Source organism: Mustela nigripes, chromosome 2 (assembly GCF_022355385.1).
Source record: "Mustela nigripes isolate SB6536 chromosome 2, MUSNIG.SB6536, whole genome shotgun sequence".
Taxonomy (NCBI): Eukaryota; Metazoa; Chordata; class Mammalia; order Carnivora; family Mustelidae; genus Mustela; species Mustela nigripes.
Genome location: NC_081558.1, coordinates 170,583,833 through 170,608,029, shown reverse-complemented (window position 1 = coordinate 170,608,029; position 24,197 = coordinate 170,583,833).

Below are 24,197 nucleotides of genomic sequence, written 5' to 3'. Positions count from 1 at the left end.
CTTTCCAAAGTTTTCCTCAGTTATTTTCCTCTTTGACTGTAAGGCTGTCTGAGGCTGTGATGTTTGGAGATCAGCTTGTTGGCCTTCAAGGCCAAGGGCAAGCTGTCTGGTTCCAAGTACACTGAGCTCCAATTACGATGCCTTAAGGATTTCTTTTGGGAGATAAAACAAAGTCCTGCCATTTTGCTCCCAAGTTACTAAGATTTATCTAGATTCAGAACTTTTCCTAAAGCCGTTCTTGCAATGGTGTATTTACATTAAGAACTCAGAAGTAAAATCTTCAAAAAGCCTCCCTTATCCCCATGTAATCGCTCAAAAATAAAACCACAAGGAATAAGTCTGTGGTAGCAACGAGTTCTCTGCAAAGGAAAAGATATACAAAGGGATTCCTTAAGAATCCATGAAAAATAAGTCTATTTTCTAATTAGGGAGTGATTTTACGACATTTAGAAAGAAATAAACCAAAAACACATCATTCTTTGAAACTGTTTTGACTACCTATTTCTAAGTAAAGAAACTGCAGAACCAGGAAAATGGACTGAGCAAATCCTGTAGCATCTCCTCTTTGTCAAGCCCTATTCTAGAACCAGAGGTTGCAACAGAATACAAGAGAAGAAAGAACTTGGAGCAAAGTAGATGAAAGAAGACATAAATGACATAAATGACCCTATGAGGAAAGTAGCATGCAGTCTTGCATCACCAGGTTCCTTTGCCTTCTGCCCTTCTCAGAGCTCATGGATTTTCACCTGGAGACATGTTCTCCTCCTCCTCCCCAGTGGTGCTTAGCCTTGAAAGCTCTGTAGTTTAAATTTCAATTTCATTCAGCTCTTTAAACACCATCAAGTTTTCTTCCTCAGGGACTAACTGGAAAAATGTTTTGTGATTGCCTTGTGTATTATAAATCAGTTGCAAAAAAAAAAAAAAAAAAAGGAAACCAACTCTACCTAATTGAAGCAGAAAAAATAATACCAAAGGATGTTGACATCTCACATTTACTGAGGATCGTGGAAAATCAAGCTCCATATAGGTAGGAACAAAGAAAAGCTTTGCAGCCATAGCCACCAGCCAGAGTTGTGGCACAGACTACCCCCAGTGAGGACCTGCAGCCTCTCCCCAGCCACCTCCCCTTGGGACCCCATTCCCAAGACACTCCTGCTGCTGCTGCCCTCAGGAAGCCTCTTTCTATCTATGACTCCATCTTTGCCAGAAGAACTCCAGGGGGAACATTCCTGGCCACTATTTCCAGTTGACCTACTTTTATAGGAACCAGAGAAACAATTTCTGAGAATTTTCTGTTTCTATGGTGATAAGGAATTTTCTGCTTCTATTGTAGGCAATGGGCTCTCCTTTCCATCAGTACATTTGTAGCGGGGAAATTTCAACATATAGGAAAGGAGGTAAAATGCTGGAGAGCAGAAAAAACCAAAATGACTAACAGGCACTCTTCCACAAATTTCTCAGGGAATTCTTTCAGGGAATGTGTCCTATGCATATTCTCTTCTCCCAATACTCTAAGAAAAACTGGATTTTTTTTTTAATTTTTTTAAAAGATTTTATTTATTTATTTAACAGACAGAGATCACAAGTAGGCAGAGAGGTAGGCAGAGAGAGAGGAGGAAACAGGCTCCCCGCTGAGCAGAGAGCCCGATGCGGGGCTCGATCCCAGGACCCTGGGATCATGACCTGAGCTGAAGGCAGAGGCTTAACCCACTGAGCCACACAGGCACCCCGAGAAACTGGATTTTTTTAAAAATTTAATTGTGTGTATGTGTGTGAGTGTGTGTGTGTTCCAAAATTCATTGTTTATGCCCCTCACCCAGTGCTTCATGCAGGAAAAACTGGATTTTGGTCATTTATAAGTAAATAGCATGTCTAATTTCAAATGGAAGTCCAAAATTCTGTTACCCGAACACCAATCTCTGGAAGTCCTCCACCAAGGCTGAACCAACTGAATATTTTTGTGGGTGATCTTTCCCATATGACTCTATCCATTATGACCTGCCTCCACTTCATGTTCAACTGCTTTCATTACTTTGAAATCTAGCTCAGAGAGAAGCTACACTAGTTTTCACTGCTCTATGAGACACCATTATCTTCTTCTTTTCTTCCTTCGCTGTTTCAAGATCCACGTATAATGTACAAATCTCTGTGACAGCTCTTTCTGAGTTGCCATGATTTTACATTTAAGTAGATTTATCAAATAGAGAAAGGCCACATAAAATAAAGGCCACCACTTTATCAAGTAAGCAGCAATGGCCTCGGGTCCTGGGATCAAGCCCCACATCAGGCTCTCTCCTCGGTGGGGAAGCCTGCTACCCCGCTCCCTCTGACTGATTCTCTGAGTACTTGTGATTTCTCTTTCTCTGTCGAATAAATAAATAAAATCTTTAAAAAATATAAAGTACAAATTCATACTCAGTTTAGTACTTATTCTGATAATGATATTAAAGTATCTGATCAAAAGAAATCCTAAAGCTCTAATTAGTATCATTTATACAAAAATCTAGAGTCATTTATCAGTATCTTTTTCTAAAGCAAAACATCAAAGCTAGGTTTCTGTGGTAAAAAGACATACTCCAATTATATAACTCACCTTGGCATCTTATTTAATGAAATGATGAGACAATGAGAACAGGGTGATAGAGTGGTGAGTGTAATTCATTAACTAGACATTTTTTACAGCTAGAAGGAACCTAGATGTCCTTTACTCCAAAGGTTTCAATCTCGCAGCTGGTTTTGCACTTGTGTTTTCTTTGGTCTGCATTGTTTTGATTTAGTTCATTGCCAATATTAAACAATAGTACACTTCATATAAAAGATTCAGACTTTCATTTCTTATTAAAAATTTGGAATGTCTGGTCCAATTGCTCACATTAATATGGGACAAGTGTCTTCCAATATGCCAAAGTTATTCACTTAAATTTATTTTGCAACTTATAAGTTTGAGATTATTGACACGTTCTCGTCCATCACTGCTCCATTCCTGGTACAGATGAGTATTCTAAACAAAACGCTAAAAAACAAACCAACCAAGAAACCACTACCGAAAAGAATCCTGTTCTTGATTTCATCAGGGCCTGAACCCTAGCTGATAAAACAGAGTATTGTTCAGTAGCACTTCTAAATCTCACTGTGACGTACTTTATTTCTGAAGCTCGAGGAGAGAATCTTCTTTTACTTAACGTTGCAGGATTACAGAGACAGAACCAGGCAGGTGAGGAGAGTGTACTAAGAGTCAAATTGGATACAACCCTTAAATTTTCATTATAGACCAAAACCAGTAATTTTTATAGTGGCATGTGCTTACTGTATATTGCATTAAACAAAAGATATATATTTTCTTTATTCATTGATCAGTGGGCACTTAGGTTATTTCCATATCTTCTTTAACATATAATTGACATACAATATTATATCAGTTTCAGGTGTATTAGATAGATAGATAGATAGATAAAATTATATATTATACCCGACAAGTCTATAATTACTCAATGTTCACCACAGTAAGTGTAGTTACTACTGTTGTTTCCATATCTTCACTATTATGATAATGCCACAATGAACATGGAAGTATAGATATCTCTTTGACATACTAATTTTGTTTCCTTCAGATATATACCCAGATGTAGGATTGTTCTTCTGTATTTAATTTTTTAAGGAACTATTATACTGTTTTCCACAGTGTCTGCACCAATTTAAATTTCCTCAAACAGAGAACAAGAACTCCCTTTTCTCTACATCCTCACCAAGATTTGTTCTCGTTTGGGGTCTTTTTTTAACAGGTTTGAGGTGATATCTCACTGTGGGTTTGATTTGCATTTCCCTGATCATTAATGATATTGAGCACCTTTTCCTTTACCTGTTGCCCATTTGCATGTCTTTGGGAATTGTCTGTTTAAGTCCTTTAAAAATCTGTTTTAATTATTTTAATTTATTTAAACATTTTATGTGGATTTTTTTGTCACTGTGTTTTGAGTTCCTGATATATTCATGATACATTTTGGATATTAACCTCTTTTTTTTAAAGATTTTATTTATTTATTTGTCAGAGATATAGAAAGAGAAAGAGAGAGGGCACAAGCAGGGACAGTGGCAGGCAGAGAGAGAAGGAGAAGCAAGCTCCCTACTGAGCAAGGAGCCCAGTGCGGGACTCCATCCCAAGACTCCAGGATCATGGCAGCTGAAGGCAGACACATAACTGACTGAGCCACCCAAGCGTTCTTGGATATTAACCTCTTATCAGATGTAGGACTTGCAAATATTTTCTCCCATTCCATAGATTGTCCCTTAGCTGATTTTTTTTCTTTGTAGTGCAGAAACCTTTTTTTTTTATTTATTTTTTTAATTTATTTTCAGCGTAACAGTATTGGTTGTTTTGCACCACACCCGGCGCTCCATGTAATCCGTGCCCTCTCCAGTACCCACCACCTGGTTCCCCCAACCTCCCACCCCTGGCCACTTCAAAACCCTCAGATTGTTTTTCATAGACCACAGTCTCTCATGGTTCACCTCCCCTGCCAATTTCCCTCAATTCCCTTCTCCTCTCTAAGTCCCCTTGTCCTCCATGCTATTTGTTATGCTCCACAAATATGTGAAACCATATGATAATTGACTCTCTCTGCTTGACTTATTTCACTCAGCATAATCTCTTCGAGTCCCATCCATGTTGATACAAAAGTTGGGTATTTATCCTTTCTGATGGAGGCATAATACTCCATAGTGTATATGGACCACATCTTCCTTATCCACTGGATAAGGAAGATGCAGAAACCTTTTACTTTAACATAGCCCCACTTATTGATTTTTGCTTTTGTATTTTTGGTCATATATATGTATATATATATAAAATCATGAAACCAAGGAGTTTTCTCCTTGGAGTTTTATGGTTTCAAGTCTTATATTTAAGACTTTGATCCAGTTTGAGTTGATTTTGTGAGTGGTGTAAGATAGGGATCCAGGTTCATTCTTCTGCATGTAGCTGTGCAGTTTTCCCAACACCATTTATTGAAGAAGCTATCTTTCCCCCATTGTGTTCTTAGCATCCTTGTCAAAGATTGCTTGAACATATATGTGGATTTATATCTGGACTTTCTATTCCTCCTCACTAATCATTGTATCTGTTTTTATGCCAGTGCCATACTGTTTTGATCACAATAGCATTGTAATATAGTTTGAAATCAGGAATGATTTCATTCCTGAAATCAGGATGCCTCCAGATTTGTTCTTCCTCTAGATTGTTTTGGCAATTCCAAATCTTCATGTTGTACAATTTAAATATATACAATTTTACTTGTAAATTATATCTTAATAAATTAAGGGGGAGCAATAATTTCCTTGAAAATGAGCATAAGATGCTAGGAACAAACCCTGTGCATTTCCCCTAGACAAAAATGTATAGAAATGTATATGTTTGTTACTTTATTGTAAGAAGGCCAAGACTAAGGAGAATAAAATCAAGTCATTTGCCATTTGACATAAGAAATTTCTTAATTTTCCCACCTACCCAAGGTGATAAAGCTATTATAAATTCCTTAATAGCCCAGTCTGATATGTCAAATTCATAATCTCAAGCAATTGCCAGGAAGCAGCATGTTAGAGCTCAAAATAACTTCAGAAAAACACTCCCTATGAATGTTTATCTAATAGCAAGTAACTTGTATAAAAGTTTATGAAACCTTAAGAAACCTCCTTTTAAGAAACTTCTAAATTGTTCATCTAAATTTTTACTTCTTTAATTATTTGTTTAATTATACTTGTTTAATTTCATGGAGATACATATCTGAGACTACCACTATAGAAATAAAGAATAAAGAAGCAATATTTTCTATACAAAGATAAAAAAGTTTATAATAAAAGTGGGTTCTTAGGCTTAAACAAAACATAAGTTTGCCTTAATGGTATTTCCTCAATAAACAAAATCTATTCTGGAACATGGAATAATCTAAACAAGTCTTTTTTTTTTTTTTTTTTTTTTTTAGTTTATTTATTTATTTATTTGACACAGAGTAGGCAGAGAGGCAGGCAGAGAGGGGGAAGCAGGCTCCCTGCTGAGCAGAGAGCCGGATGTTGGGCTCAATCCCAGGACCCTGAGATCATGACCTGAGCCAAAGGCAGAGACTTAACCCACTGAGCCACCCAGGCGCCCCTAAACTAGTCTTTTACACAACTATAGAGAGACTAAAAACAAACATTTAACAACAAAGCCTATAGAAATAATTACCATCTATGGTTAACACAGGAGCTACTGTGGGAATATCAAGACTGTTTCCCCACAAGACATCATTTGTAAAAGTAAGTACAGTCTATAAAAGCATGGGTTCTTCTGAAAGCTTTCTGGTTAGTTGTCTATTATCTAGCTCTTCAAACCAGTAGTCCACAGATAACCAGCCTTACAATGTATCACCCTGAGAGGTGGTTAAGAGAGGTTCCATTATGGTCAAACTTCTTGAGTCAGTTGCAGCAATCTATAATCCAGTGACAGATGTCTCTGAACAGAAACCCAGACCAAAGCTTCGAGAGCTGTAGTGCAATAAAGAATAAAGTAAAAATAAATAAATAATACAAAACAAAACAAACAAAAAAGAAAAAAGTCACAGGCGTACCCTAAAACAAACAAAAAAATAAACAAACAAAACACTCTTAATGAAATCTGGAACCAGTACAGTTTATTAAGACATGACCATGGGGTGCCTGGGTGGCTCAGTGGGTTAAAGCCTCTGCCTTCGGCTCAGGTCATGATCCCAGGGTCCTGGGATCAAGCCCCACATAGGGCTCTCTGCTCAGCAGGGAACCTGCTTCCTCCTCTCTGTCTGCCTCTCCACCTACTTGTGATCTCTGTCTGTTAAATAAATAAAATTAAAAAAAAAAAAAAAGACGTGGCCATGAAAAGAGATCCCAGGTAACATCTAGGACTTAGCATTTATAAGCAAATCTGAAGGTGACAAAAGTCATGTTGCAGTTGTGGCCCAAAAGCTAAATACCATTTTGTAGTCAAGGACCTTTCTAATACCATAAACCACAGGACATCAGAGCAGAGGGGTGTGCATTCCTTAGAATGTAGTCATAATTGGGACTCAAGAGCTCTTAGACATCAGGGAAGGCATCCTTATGCCAGCCCATGATTGCCTTTAATGGAGCAAAAACTCCATAGGAAACACTTGCCTTAAGAAGTCCAGTGTTTCTTGCACTGTCTCTGAACTGAATGTTTTTTGGTTTTTTGTTTGTTTGGGGTTTTGTTTTTTGTTTTGTTTTTAAATTAGGTAGTCAGTAACCAAGGCAGTAATCTGAGAAGATGATGCAGTTTCAGGTTTAGAGCTCTCCTGTCATCAGACCACCTGATATTCATTGAAGTAAGAGCATTCTTGCTTTCTTATGGTCATCAGATCATTACTTAAAAATGGCACCACAGATGGACTTCTGAAAGCTAAGAAAAATTCACTCATAACCCAAGTTGTCAATGGAAAATGCCCTACAATAGAATAACAGGGGCAGCTATTGACAGTTATTTACAATTAGCCTTCTCATGGCATAAATGCCTAGAATGCCAAAACCTAAAGGTGAACCAGTTTTTTACTAAGAACATTTCACTATTTCCCTAAATGACTTCTGAAATCGACCTTCACCCTCCACACTAGGTTAGGAACTCCATTTATACTCTCCCCTCATTCCTAGCACTGCTATCTGTAATCACATCTATTACTACAGGTCATAACTTCATTAATAGCTATCTTCCACCTCTGTTGTAAGCATCTATGAGGGCAGGCCCTGACACATAGTTTGTGCATTGTAATTACTAACCAATAAACATATGCACATGTGAATAAATGAATCCCCATGAAGAAAGTAAAAACACATTATGATCTCACTGATGGATCTCACTGGAACAGTCTTATAAAGTCTACTGTGCACTTGTTAACTACTTTGTGAAGGGGCCTTAGAACTTCAGTCATAAAAGGTATAATTATCAGTTATGATATGTCATAGTAGCATATGCTTTTGTTTTAAACTCCTGGTTAATTATGGACGTTATTGTATCTTCTGGAGAATCCACAAGCAACTGAAAAGAAAATCCACAAGCAACCGAAAATTTGGCTCACCACCAATCCACCCACATTTTGCCCAAGGAAAGGAAAACAATTTGTTGTTTCTGAAGGATCCCAGTCTTCATCTCCTCTTTGCCTTTTTTTTTTTTAATGTAAGTTCCATCTTTTCCTTTAATAGAGTACATCAATTTATCATTGTTTCTCTTATCAATAGAGTACTAAGAATTTGTCATATGTTGTTGAATTATATTCCAAAGTCTGTGGAGTTTCAAAGAGATTTAAAAACAATAGGTGATGGAGATTACAGACATTTGTCATGATGAGCACAGGGTGATATGAAGTGTTGGATCACTATACTGAACACCTGAAACTAATATAACACTGTATGTTAACTAATTGGAATTAAAATAAAAACTCTAAAAAAAATAAAACAAAAGGTACATTTTAAAATATTTGTGAAGAAAAACCTATAATAGTTTTGGTTAAATGACATTCATCTAAGGAAAATTAGAAAAAGTAACTGAAGGCACAAAATATTTTTTTAAAGTCAATATATAACAGTTTGAGTTCCTGATCTCAAACTGAAACCAACTGTGGCTAACAAGAACAGAAAAACAATCATATTAGTGATATAAAATTCCAGTCACTGAGTAAATTTATTAGATGTTTGATAAACACTAACTATACACATACACACTAATTAAAAGACTCTTCACAGAATTATAAACGCACTGTTCTATCCCAAAAAAAAGCATAATTGGGGCACCTGGGTGGCTCAGTGGGTTAAAGCCTCTGCCTTCGGCTCAGGTCATGATTCCAGAGTCCTGAGATCGAGCCCCGCATCGGGCTCTCTGCTCAGCGGGGAGCCTGCTTCTTCCTCTCTCTCTGCCTGCCTCTCTGCCAACTTGTGATCTCTGTTTGTCAAAAAATAAATAAATAAAATGAATAATTGTTTACACTCTAGGGGCATTTAATTTATGGATGTAATATTTTTTTTTAAAATAAAGCTTAGTATGTTTTGTTACCATGGAAATTTTTAGCAGCATCACCACCTAAGCCAACCTCTACAATGTTGATGTCTTAATTCTACTTGAGATTTAATAGAAATATATAACTGAAAACACAATAGGCTCACATCCAGTTTTTGCCTCAGCAAAGACAGTTTCCCTTCTTCTATTCTTCAGTAGAAATTGAGGCATAGAGAGTTTAAATAGCATGTCTATGTTATACAACTAGTTCATTGCAAATTCAAGCTCCTGACTCATAATATAGGGCTCTCTATTTACTACCATAGCCCAAAACTACAAAATAAAGCACTATATTGTCACACACTATCAAATTCCACCAAGAATTCAGGTTTTGGAGGGTTCAGGTTAAAGAGCCTCAGTCTTGTTCAGTATTTTGTGTATTTAACACTGATTCACTATACTTGGAAGAAGGAGCTGAGATTATTCCCAATTTCCACAAAGAATAAATATATTTTGCCTTGTTTAAAGATATACTTATGTAAAATACAGACACTTGTTAAGATCCTCTTTGGTTTCACTCACATGTAAAACTAACCCATTTTTAAATCCAGTACAGATGAGGATATGATTTCCACATTAAAGAGCCAATAGAGATTTTCAAATAAAATTCTCCCACAATTCACACCAGCAACTGTGTAGTTAACATCTCTTCTCACTTTGTGTATTTACATGACCATTTTCTCTACTTCCTACTGAAAAATGTCCAAGAACTTATTTCCAGACTGTTTAAGTTAGATGAATTTAAACAAAGGTTAATCAGTCTCAATTGTTTAAAAGTGGGTCACAGATTTTGTTTCCCCTTAAATTAAAATGCCTCGTGGCTGTTGATGTGAGAATACAGAAAGGTCACCAGCTTCTTCCTTTGCCTCTGAAAATAAACAAGACACTGGGGAAATCTTTTGACCAATTAATTTTTAGAAAAAAATATTTATTATGTCTAGGATAATAAATGTTAAGAATCCTTCCCACATGCCATTTTCCCCTAAATCATTGCATAGTCATAGAACTCCATGGAAAACACTGCTAAGAATAGGTGTAACATCCTTATAGGTGCCAGCTCTGTGTTGTACACAAGGTGGAGGCTGCCAAAGCCAATAACATGAGCCTAACTGGGGGTTTAATCACCTCTTTGTTAACAAAGGGCTTCCTGAGAGGTTTTACTATAATTTTCATTGCCAATATAAAGTATTTTCTTCAACTTAGGAATTACATATTGTAGGATCACCTCTGTCACCCTTAAACCTAGCACAAAATTTCCACTATACCATTGGGATGCTATACTATTTATAAAATGTTTTAAAATTCTGAATTAGCTTGGTACTTCAACTTTCCAATTCAGTTCTCCTAATTCAAGGACTGATAGAAGCATCCCACTTACACTTTTTTCCTTTTTCACAAAAACAAACATAACAAAGAAAACTTGGAGATACAAGATTTATAGATTTTGATAAGCAGTGATATTTCATGTACTGCAAGTAATTAGGAAGAAATTCAGCATTTTTCCTATGGTCACAGAAAGTTAATATAATAAGGACCAGTGTGCATATGCACATATTAGGACACTCTGAGTACATACACACATTTGAAGATAGTGAGGCTCCTGTCTCACAGAAAACATTCTCCATTCTAATATTTGGTGCTACTGTGTCTGGGCCACACACTGTGCTAAGCATTGAAGAAAGGGTAAAGAAGAGTCTAATTTTCTGGGGCCAATTTAAGCTAGATACTAAACCAACAGCCATGATATAATGTAACTAATAGAATATGAGGTGGGAAGTGGGATTAGTTTTGGGAATGAGGTGTGAAGAGGATAAGGTGGAGGAGAAAACAGGGTGAAGTAGGGATGCTTCCAAATTTTGTAGGAGGCTGTAGAGATTCGAGATAGATAAATTACATTGTAAAGTACCTAATTAGAGAAACAGTAGGATCACAGGACAAGGTAATTAAAGGTGTAACCCTATTTGGGAGGAAGTACAAGGGATGAGACAAATGCCGTCACTCATGCATGCAAAAATACACATTTGTTTTCCATTTTTCTAAAGGAAAAAAGCCAGCTCATAAAAACTGTTTTCAGAATTATCTACTTACCTTGTGAAACAATACCATATTTCATTTTTTTACAACAATGTATAAAATAAATTGTAGGGAGGTCTACCATTGGCCCAAGAAATGGATCTCCTCTACCTCATCCCACCAACTAGTTTACACACATTAGACGTGTACCTAAATTGTACTCACAGCAAGGCTGAGGATCTCAAGTCCCTAGATTTTGACAGCACAACCACCAAGCAACACCTGGCTTAAGGGCAAATAAGAATTTGTTTCCAAGGCTATCAATAAGGAAGCTGAGGTTAGAAACGATAATAAGCTTCAGGAACTACTGTTTGTCTCCCAACTAGTACTCTAACTAGTGGGGAACTAACCTACTTTGTGATGCCTTGCCCTTTAAGAATAGCATGGGTGCTAACACTAAACTTCCCTTTCTAGTCCTTGTATTCTTCCAATAAAAAATTCATCTTTTTTCCTTATACATTCATCTTTTATTCTTTTGATTCTTTAATACATCATAGTAATCAACAGATTTTTAAAATTTTGTTTATAAAAGTTACATTTTTTCCCCTTTTTAATGTAAATTCCAGTTAAATGACGTACAGGGTAATACTGGTTTCAGGAGTAGAATTTAGTGATTCATCACTTTTATAACACCCAATGTTCATCACAAGTCCCCTCCTTAATGCCCATCTCCCATTTAACCCATTCCCCCATCTGCCTCCCCTCCAGCAAACCTCAGTTTGTTCTCTATATTTAAAAGTCTATTTTATGGTTTACCTGTTTCTTTTTCTCCTTCATGTTCATCTGGGAGTTTTGTTTCTTAAATTCCACATATGAGTGAAATCATACATATTTATCTTTATCTGACTGGCTTATTTCACTTCACATAATACACTCTAGCTCCATTCACAACATTGCAAAGGACAAGATTTTGTTCTTTTTCATGGCTGAGTAATATTCTATTGTACACACACACACACACACACACACACACACACACACACTCATGTATCTACCACATCTTTATCCATTCATCAGGCAATAAACAAGTAGTAAATAAATACTCTTTGAGACAGTATTTTTGTATCCTTTGGGTAAATACCTAGTAGTGCAATGATTATATCATAGGTAGCTCTATTCTTAACTTTTTGAGACACCTCTATACTATTTTCCACAGTGGTTGCCCCAATTTGCATTCTCACCGACAGTGTAAGAGAGTTCCCCTTTCTCAACATCCTCACCAAATCTATTGCTTCCTGTATTGTTAATTTTAGCCATTCTGACAGATGTGTGTTGCTCTCAGTGTAGTTTTGATTTGTATTTCCTTGATAATGAGTGATGCTGAACATCTTTTCATGTGTCTGTTGGTAGTTGGATGTCTTTTTTGGAAAAATGTCTGTGTCTTCTTTCATTTCTTATTTGTTTTTTGGGTGTTGAGTTTCATAAGTTCTTTTCATAAGTTTCATAAGTTTCATAAGTCCTTTATCAGATATGTCATTTGCAAATATCTTTTCCCATTTCAAAGGTTGCCTTTTAGACTTGATTGTTTCCTTCATTGTACAGGTTTTTACCTTGATGAAGTCTCAATAATTCATTTTTGTTTTTGTTTCCTTTGCTTCCAGAGACATACCTAATAAGAAGTTGCTATGGCTGATTTTTTTCTAGGATTTTGATGGTCTCCTAACTCACATTTAGATTTTTCACCCATTTTGAACTTCTTTTTGTTTATGATGTAAGAAAGTGGTACAATGTCATTCTTCTGCATTTTGCTGTCCAGTCTCCTAATAACATTTGTTGAAGAGACATCTTTTTTCCATGGGATAGTCTTCCCTGCTTTCTTGAAGATTATTTGGCCATATAGTTGTGGGTCCATTTCTGGGTTTTCTATTCTGTTCCATTGATCTATGTGTCTGTATTGATGCCAGTACCATACTGTCTCGATCACCACAGTTTTGTAATATATCTTGAAGTACAGATTGTGATGCCTCCAGCATTGCTTTTCTTTTGCAAGATTGCTTTGGCTATTTGGGATCTTTTGTGGTTCCATAGAGATTCTAGGGTTGCTTGTTTTAGCCTTGTGAAAAATGCTGGTGGTATTTTGATAGGGATTTATATCGATTGTTTTGGGTAATATAGACATTTTAACGATATTTGTTCTCGATCCATGAGTATGAAATGTTTTTCCATTTCTTCATGTCATCTTCAATTTTTTTCGTAAGTGTTTAGTAGTTTCACAGTATAAATCTTCTACATCTTTGGTTAGGTTTAATGCTAAGTAACTTAAGGTTTTTGATGCAATTGTCAATAGGATCAATTCCTTGATTTCTCTTTCTGCTTCTTCCTTACTATTGTATAGAAATGCAACAGATTTCCATACATTGATCTTATATAATGCAAATTTGCTGAATTCACTCTTTGGTTCTAATAGTTATTTGGTGGAGTCTTTCAGATTTTCTACATAGAGTATCATGTCTATGAATAGCGAAATTTTGACTTTTTTGTCGATTTGGACACCTATTATTTGTTGGTTATTGTGTGATTGTTGAAGCTAAGACTAAGTCTTCGCATACTACGTTAAATGGTAATGATGAGAGCAGACATCCTCATCCTATCTTGTTCCTGACCATAGAGGAAAAGCTCTCAGTTTTTCCACATTGAGGATGATATTAGCTGTGGGTGTTTCATATGTGGTCTTTATTATGTTGAAGTATGTTCCCTCTATCCCTAGTTTGTGGAGGGTTTTTATTGAGAATGGATGCTGTACTTTGTCAAATGCTTTTTCTACATCTATTGAGAGGATCATATGGTCTTATCCTTTCTTTTATTAATGTGGTATATCACATTGAGTGACCTGTGACTATTGAACCACACTTGCAACCCAGAAATAAATCCTACTTGACCGTGGCAAATGATTCTTTTAATGTACTGTTGGGTTCAATTTGCTAGTATCTTGAGAAATTTTGCATCCATATTCATCAGAGATATTGGCTTGTAATTTTCTTTTTTGGTAGGGTCTTTGTTTGATTTTGGAATCAGGGTAATGTTGGTATTGTAGAATGGATTTTCTATTTCTGTTTCTATTTTCTATTTCTATTTCTATTTTTGGAACAGTTTGAGAAGAATAGGTATAAACTCTTCTTTAAATGTCTGGTAAAATTCCCCTTAGAAGCCATTTGGCCTTGGACTTCATTTATTGGGAGATTTTTGTTTACCAATTCAACTTTATTTTGCTGTTTATTGGTCTGTTCAAGTTTTCTATTTCTTCTTGTTTTAGTTTTGGTGTTTATATGCTTTTAGGGATTTATCTATTTCTTCCAGATTGCCCAGTTTGTTAGCATATAATTTTTCATAATATTCTCTTACAGTTTGTATTTCTGTGGTATTGATTGTGATCCCTCCTCTCTCATTCATGATTTTATTTATTTGGGTTCTTTCTCTTTTCTTTATGATATGTCTGGCTAAGGGTTTATCAATTTTATTAATTATTTCAAAGAACAATCTCCTGGTTTCATTGATCTGTTCTACTGGGGTTTTTTTGTTTCTGTATTATTCATTTCTGTTCTAATCTTTATTATTTCCCTTCTTCTGCTGCTTTGAGGCTTCATTTGTCGCTCTTTTTCTAGCTCCTTTACGTGTAAGGTTAGGTTGTGTGTTTGAAACTTTTCTTGCTTCTTGATGTAGCCCTGTATTACTATATACTTCCCTCTTGGACTGCCTTTGCTGCATCCCAAAGACATCCCAAAGATTGTCATGTTTTCATTATCATTTGCTTCCATGTACTTTTTAATTTCTTCTTTAATTTCTTGGTTAACCCCTTCTTTCTTTCGTAGGATGTTCTTTCATCTCCATGTATTTGTGTATTCAATTTTTTTTCTTGTAGTTGACTTCAAGTTTCAAGTCTTGTGACTGGAAAATGTGCATAACATGACCTCAATCTTTTTGTAATTGTTGAGGCCTGATTTGTGAACTAGTGTGTGATCTCTTCTGGAGAATCTTCCATGTGCACTTGAAAAGAATGAATATTCTTCTGCTTTAAGATAAATGTTCTAAATATATCTGTTATATCTCTCTGATGCATGTGTCACTCAAAACCATTGTTCCCTTGCTGATTTTCTGCTTATACTATCTGTTCATTGCTGTAAGTGGGGTGTTAAAGTCCACTACTATTATTTTATTATTATCAATCAGTTCCTTTGAGTTTGTTATTAATTCTTTTATATGTTTGTGTGCTCTCAAGTTTGGAGCGTGGAGCACAAATATAATTGTTAAATCTTCTTGATGGATAGACCCCTTTATTATGATATAATGCCCTTCTTCATCCCTTGTTATAGTCTTTGGTTTAAAATCTAGTTTATCTGATATAAATATGGATACTCCAGCTTTCTTTGGACATCCATTAACATGATGGATGGTTCTCCATCCCCTCAGTTTCCATCTTCAGGTGTCTTTAGGACTAAAATAAGTCTCTTGTGGACAGCATATAGATGGATATTGTGTTTTTATCCATTCTGATACCCTATGTCTTTTGATTAGAGAATTAATCTATTTAAATTCAGAGTGATTATTGTTAGATATAAATTTAGTGCCATTGTTACTATCTGCTAAGTCATTGTCTGGAGATTTAATCTGATTCTTTTCGGTCTTTGTCATTTTGGAGCTTTCTTTCCCACTCAAAGAGTCCTGTTTAATATGTCTTGAGGGCTGGTTTAGTGGTCACCTACTCCTTTAGTTTTGTTTGTCTGGGAAACTCTTTACCTCTTCTTCTATTCTGAATGATAGTCTTTCTAGGTAGAGTATTCTCAGCTGCATATTTTTTCCATTCAGCATATTAAAATATATCATATCAATGCCTTCTTGCCTGCCAAGTTTCTATGAAGATATCTGCTTCAAACCTGATTTGTCTTTTCTTGTAAGTTAGGAATTTCGTTTTTCTTGCTGCTTTTAAGATTTTTTTCTTTATCTCTGTATTTTGTAAATGTAGCTATGGTATGTCTTGGTGTTGGCCTGCTTTTGTTGATTTTCGATGGGAGTTCTCTGTACCTTCTGGATTTGGATGCCTATTTCCTTCCCCAGATTAGGGAATTTTTCAGCTAGAATTTCTTCAAATAAAACTTATGCTCTCTTTTCCCCTCTCTTCTACTTCTGGGACTGCAATGATAGGAATGTAATTATACTTCTGGGAGTCACTGAGTTCCCTAAGCCTACATTCATGATCGAATATTTTTCTTTCCCTCTTCTTTTCAGCTCTATTACTTCCCAAAATTTTATCATCTATATCATTTTCCCAGCTAGTACCCTTATGATTATTGCCTTAAATTCTGGATCAGGCATAGTACTTAGATTCCTGGCTCTAACCTTTTCTTATTATTTCTTTTGAGATGAATTTCTCTGTTTTGGGATTTTGTCTAGGTCTCAGTCTTCTGTGTGTTAGTTAAGAAAGCCTGTTATGTTTTATGCTCCTGAGAGTAATGGCTATATTAAGAAGAGGTCATATATTATCCAGGGCTTGACATTTCAGGAGGTGTCTCTGGTATATGCTGTGTGCACTCTGCTTCTGTGTTTTGGCTGCTCTTACACTCAGGTCAGTCCTCTGCAGTTTCTCCTCGCCTGTGGGGAGAGTTTGGACTTTAACTGAGTGCAGCAAGTTTTAACTAGGTGTGCTCTGGTTGGCTTGTTAAAAGAGACCTGATGCTATTTCCACTAGAGCTGAAGCTTTGTAGAACTCTATGATCAGTAGTGGTGCATGAAAGCTGTGTGTATGTGTGTGTGTGTGTGTGTGTGTGTGTATGCATGTGTGTATGCTGGTCTTCTGGGGAGGGGTCTACTGCACTCGTTCTCAGATACACTGGCCAAGAAAAGCAGCACTTGCAGAGCTCAGAGGGGGCAGAGCTTGGTGTAAGTGGTTTTTGCTGCCACTGTTAGCACTTGCTGACACTGAAGTTAATTTATGCTGAGGGGCTAGGGAGGAAAATGATACCTGCTAGCTTCCTTGTCCCTGGAGAGGCAATGCCACCTCTCTCAGATATGCTCCAAGAAGTGGTTATCATCTTTCCCAGTGCATCCCAGGGGATACCCAGATCATGCCAACTGCCCCTGAGCTATCTACCCTCCTTCTCTACAGGTGTACTGCAGTGCCCAATGAGCTCCACACCTATCACATCACAGACCTCCAAAACCCCAGTCTTTGAGCCCCGTGGTTATAAAAACTCACAAAAATCAGCCCCTCTTTATTTTCCCAGTCAATGGCTTTGTGGAAGTGCTTTCCTTGTTTGATCCCCTAAGTGCTCCTCTCTCTCACACTTCTCTCTGTCACCAGGGCTCCCTCATCACCACAGCATTGTGACCTGCTTCTTATACAAATCATGTCTCCACACCTCCTACCTTCCAAAATGTGGATTCTTCTCTCCCTCTAGTTATGCAGTTTGTTCTTTCAGTCCTCAAATTGACATCTTGGGTATTCAGAATGATTTGCTATTTATCTAGCTGAGTTTAAGGGACCAGAAAAGCATAGGGTCCTCCTACTACTATGCTATCTTAGTTTCTCCTCTGTAAAAGTTGTAATGGTTATGGTGATTGCAGAGGGATATGCTTTCTTGTTGCTTTGATTTTTTTTTCCCCCACGGGGAATAAAGGACATAGAGGAAAAAGTCTACTTGTCCAGTTAAGTGTTAAATTATGTTTATTTTAACTTTAACCAAGTCATAATTAACAAATGAGTCATCTAATAAAAATATTAGGCCACATATAGAGAAGGGAGAGACAGAATAAAAAGCTTTATCCTTGACTAAGCTCTTCCTTTTGTAAATAACCACAAACATCTCTTCAAATAAGCATAGCAAGATCCACCCCACTCAAGCAGCTGCTTTCTGAACTGTGCAGCTGTGCTGTCATCTGGGCTATTGGAAATTCTCAAAACTGTGATATTATAACCTATGAAAAGTTAATTCAAGCACTAGAGAAACTCCTCTGATTTCCGTCATGAGGAAAAAGTACCTGGCATTTGTATTTGTTTTTCAAAGATAAAACCTTTCCAGTGTTGTTTCAGATCATTAAAAGGTTTTAGCTATGAGTCTCCTAAACTTTCTGTTACTTAAGTAAGCAGATCACAGGTCAGCACATTTTCAAATACCTGTGTAGGTGTTACTTAGAGCTACATGGAGAATAGGAGACAAGTGGCATTATGGAACACTATGCATCACATAATCATTTCTTTTAAGTCCAAGTCCTTGACCAAGAGAATCTTCGATCTCTCAGGACCATAAGCATATAACCAGAACCTTTGTTCAGCAGTTCACTCCTGCACAAACCAGAATATATGAGGAGACAAGAATATAAATATTCAAAAACCAGCCTCAAAAAGAGATATGGAAAATTCTTAAACATTTTTAAATCTTAAAACAAATATCTTGGCTCTGCTCATTTGGAACCAAGTGCTCTGTGCATCAGCTGTGAGTAAAGAACAATGGCACATCCACAATGGCTCTTGGAGAGTGGAGCCTTTTCTAATTTCTTCCTTTTCAAGGACTGAACAGTTATATATTATTTGTTTTAAATAAACAAACTCTAGGACTGGTGTTATAAAAATTTATCTAAGAAAAGTGAGTAACTCAGCATCACTGTTTATTTTCAGTTAGGACTAAAGGTTTATGTAATGAGACTGGTTGAAAGCACGTTAGATTCTCTCCTATGTGATACACTCAGAACCATTAGTTAACTGTTTTAAGTAAACGTTGGTTAATGTGGACAATCAAAAATCGGTTAGTACTTCAGATATTTTTAAGGGATTTTATTTATTTATTTGAGAGAGAGAGATACGAGGAATTTGAGAGGCAGGGTAGGGGGTCATGGGAGGAAAGGAGGGGGAAAATGAAACAAGATGGGACTGGGGAGGGAGACAAACCATAAGAGACTCTTAATCTTAGGAAACAAACTGAGGGCTTGTTTGGGGGAAGGTAGAGGGATAAGGTGGCTGGGCAATGGACACTGGGTAGGATATATGCTATGGTGAGTGCTGTGAACTGTATAAGACTGATGATTCACAGACCTGTATCTCTGAAAAAAATAATATATTACATGTTAATTAAAAAATGATGACTAAAATTTGCTTTAAGATACTCCAAAAGAAAAACACTGGCAGAGCAGAGATGGAATATAATTAGGAATGGTTGATAACTCTAGGTGAAGGATATTTAAGTTAATGATAATACTTTACATGTGCGTATTATTAAAATTTTCCAAAATAAAATTTACAAAAAAGAGAAACAAGAACAACTTAGAAAATATTTATTTTAAGATCCCAATGGCTACATATCATTTAGGGATTTAAACATAATTTTTAATCAAAAGTTCAACTCTGCTTTCTGAAATCCCAACTATACATTAGGAAGTTAACCACAATTAAAAATTATGAGAATTTCAGTAGATGTTCATACACATCATCTTCTACTTGACTTCAAAGATTTTCCCAGATGATCCTGGTGATATCTATGACTGAATGGGAAATCTCAGGAAACTCTGAAGCTACAAAATAAACTCTTATTGGAGTGGGAAGTATATAAACTATAGGATTCTAGTAAAGAAAATGGTTTAGAAAAACAGGTAGTGAGTTTTTTTTATTATTAACCAACTAGGATCAGTAACATTTTATAGCAGAAAAAGGAAACTTGCTCAAATAATAAAGTCTTCTGAAAACAGGTTAATAAATGTTATTAAACAACTCTCTTGTGCAAAGTAGGATTTTGTGAGGTAAAGTATGTGTATAATAGAATTCCTACTGTGAAATCAAGTTAGAGACCTAAGGGACAGGAAGATTTAACTATACAAAGCAGTAAAGTGCCCAAATATACACTAGGGATGATAATAAGTTTATTATGTGCTTGAGTAGTAGGGGCTATTCCATCCTTCAGAATGGTCCTTACCCTATCTTCTGATTTTAAGCAAGGTTCTTCAGGAAAACTAGTCATTCCACATAGACTCGTGGTAAGAATTTACCTTCAGGAAAATTAGAAAATAAAGTCGTTTGTAAAATAACAAAGAAGGCACATGCAGTTACCTTATAATCATGACTTATGATTATAAGGTAATCATGAATGTAAATGAACAACCAAGGACTACCAGATCTTTATGTATGAGGAGAACCAACATTATACAAGACAAATATTCCTTCCTCCCCAAAAATAAATAAATAAATAACAAGGACCTTGGCGGAAACAAATAGCAAGGCATAGAAGAAAAAATTTTAAGAGACAAAGAAAATGTATAACTTACTTAGAGTTAGAAATTACATCCCCAATGTTAAAACAGAAAACAATGAAAAACAAATAGAGAATAATAAAGAGCTTTTTTTAATGGCCAAATAAAATAAATGTTTAATAGGATGACTGGAAAATAAATTTAGTAATCTCCCAGAGTAAGAAGACAGACGTGGATTATATTAAAAATAAGAAAAATGGAGAACTGATCCAAAAAATTCAATTAACAGAAACCTCAAAGAGTAAAAAGAAAATGGCAAGAAACATTTATCAAAGGAAATAATTTCAGGGTATAAGAATGAATCCTCAGATTGAAAGATCCACCAACTCTACATTGAAATTATTTCCAAAAAATATAAAAATATATACTTTAGTTACACCACACCATTATGAAATTTTATGCCAAGGATAAAGAGTAAATCCTAAACACAAAGAATAAGAATTAGATTGGTACCAGCCATCCCATCAGCAACATCACAGAACACTGGCAAACTAAGTGTATTAATGACCCAAAATAATGATCTCACCATATTGAACCCATTGCCTTATAACTTTATTATTTCCTCTCATCTGACTCTGAGTTCAGCCATATGACTTGCTTTGACCAGTGAGTGTCAGTAAAAGAGATATGAAAAGGAACATGTGTATTTCCAGTCTTTCTTCCAGTCTTTCTCTGGGATCCCTGCCACTATTCTGAGAACATATTTAGGCTAACCTACTGGGAGGATAAGAGAGCAACCTGGAAAACAGCTGAGTCATTCTACATGAAGTCATCCTAGACAAGCCTACAGCTAGCCAATTTCCAAATATATGTGATCCCAGTTAAAATCAGCAGCTGCAAAACTGCTCTCAGCTGACCAAAGACTCATCTGGGACCCTAAGGGTACCCACACAACTCAAGAGAATTGGGAACAACAATAAATGGTTGGATTTGTTTAAGCTACTACATTTAGGATACCTTGCTATGCATCATGATTATGGCTTTAGATAACAGATAGAAAATAAAAGATCAATGCCCTCAAAACCCTGAGGGAAAGTTTGAAACCTCAAAGCCAGTACTTAACCAAACCATCAAACAAGAGTGAAAGATAAAAACCCTTAAAGCCCCCACCAAAAAATAAAAACCAACAAAAAACTTAAACTAATGAATTCGGTAATGTTGCAAGATACAAAAATAGTATACAGAAACTAGTTTCTGTACACTAACTAGTTTCTATACACTAATAATGAACTATTAGAAAGAGTAATTAAGAAAGAATTCTACTTATAATTGCATCAAAAAGAAAAAAAAATACCTAAGAATAAATTTAACTAAGGAGTTAAAAGATCTGTATTTTGAAAACTATAATACACTGATGAAAGAAATTGAAGACAAATAAATGGAAAAATATTGTGCTTATGGATTGGAAAAATTGATATTGTTAAAATGTCCTTACAATCCAAAGCAGTCTACAAATTCAATGTAATCTCTATCAAAATAACAACTGTGTGTTTCACATAACTAGAACAAATAATTCTAAAACATGTATGGAACCACAAAAGACCTTGAAGAGCCAAAACAATCCTGAGAAAAAAGAATAAAGCTGGAGATATCACAATACACATTTCAAGATACACTACAAAATGTTATGGTACTGGCACAAAAACAGACACATAGATCAACAGAACAGGATAGAGAGCCCAGAAATAAACCTACAATTATATGGCCAATTAATCTATAACAAAGGAGGCAAGAATATACAATGAGAAAAGACAGTCTTTTCAATAAATAGTGTTGGAAAAACTGAACAGCTATGTGCGAAAAAATGAAACTGTAGCACTTTCTCAGAACACCATACACAAAAATAAATTCAAAATGGATTAAAAACTTAAATGTGAGACCTGAAACCATAAAATACCTAGGAGAAAACATTGGCGGTAAGCTCTTAGACAATGGCCTTTGCAATAGGTTTTTGGATCTATCTCCTCAGGTAAAGACAATAAAAGTAAAAACATACATATAGGAATACATCCAACTAAAATGTTTTTTGCACAGTGAAGGAAACATCAACACAATGGAAAGGCAACATACTGAATGGGAGAAAATATTTGCAAATCATCTATCTGATAAGAGGTTGAGATCCAAAATATTTAAAGAATGTATACAACTCAATAGCAAAAACAACAACAACAAAAAGACAAAAACAAAACAAAGCAAAACAAAACAAACAAAAAAAAACAACCCCAAACAATCCAATTTAAAAATGGACCAAAGATCTTAATAGTCATTCTCCCAAAGAAGACATACAGATGGCCAACAGGTCCATGAAAAAAGACTCAGCATCATTAAGTATCAGAGAAATGCAAACCAAAACCACAATAAGGTATCACCCCAAATATGTTAGAGTTGCTATTATCAAAAAACCCAAGATATAAATATTGGCAAGGGTATGGAGAAAAGGGAACCATCATGCACTGTTGATGGGAATGTAAATTGGTGTAACCACTGTGGAAAACAATATGGAGTTTCCTCAAAAAGTTAAAAATGGAACTACCAAAAAATCTAGCAATTCCACTTCTAGGTATTTATCCAAAGAAAATGAAAACACTAATTCGAAAAGACACATCCATTCCTATGTTCACTGCAGCATTACTTGCAATAACCAAGATATGGAAACAATTTCAATGTCGATCAATAAATGAATGGATAGAATAGATGTGATATTGAGATAGACAGATAGATAAAGATATGTCTATCTCAATATCACACCTATATATATGGATAGATAGATAGATAGATAGAAATGTGATATATATGTGTGTATGTATATATATATATATGTTTATATGTGTGTCTGTGTATATATATGCAATGAAATGTTACTCAACCATTGAAAAGAATGAAGTCTTGCCATTTGTGATAACATGGATGGACCTAGAGGGTATTATACAAAGAGAATAGGTTAGACAGAGACAAATACCATATGATTTCACTTATATGTGCAATCTAAAAAGCAGAAACAGATTAATAAATATGGAAAAAAACTGGTGGTTGCCACAGGGGAGGGGGATGGAGGGATGAGTGAAATAGGTGAAGGAGATTGAGAGGTACAATCTTCCAGGTATAAAATAAATAAGCCACAAGATAAAGTACAACATAGGAAATATAATCAATAATATTGTAACAATTTGTATTGTGAAAGATAGTTAACAAATAACAATGGAAAAGAATGGATAAATTGGACCTCATTAAAATTAGACAATTTTATTCTTCAGAAGACATTATCAAAAAAGTAAAGACAATCCACAAAAGAGAAAATCACATATCTGCTATCACATATCCATATCACAATCCACAATCACATATCCAGAATATATTTTCTCTAGAACATTTTTTAATTTCCTAAAACTCATCATTAAGACAACCCATTAAAAAAAAAATAGACAAAGAATCTGAATAGATATTTTTCCAAATATCTTAAAATATCCAAATAAGTTTAAAAAATTCTCAGTGTCACCAGTTATTATGGAAAGTCTCACACAATATTACTTTACACCCAGTAGGATGGCTATGACTGAAAAAAGGGAAAATAACAAGTATTAGTGAAGATGCAAAGAAATTGGAACCTTCATACATTGCTGGAGGGAATGTAAAATGATGCAGCTGTTTTGGAAAACAGCTACCATTTTTCCAAGTTTAAAAGTAGAGTTATTATGGACATTGGGGAGGGTATGTGCTTTGGTGAGTGCTGTGAAGTGTGTAAACCTGGTGATTCACAGACCTGTACCCCTGGGGATAAAAATATATGTTTATAAAAAATAAAAAATTTAAAAAAAAAACATTT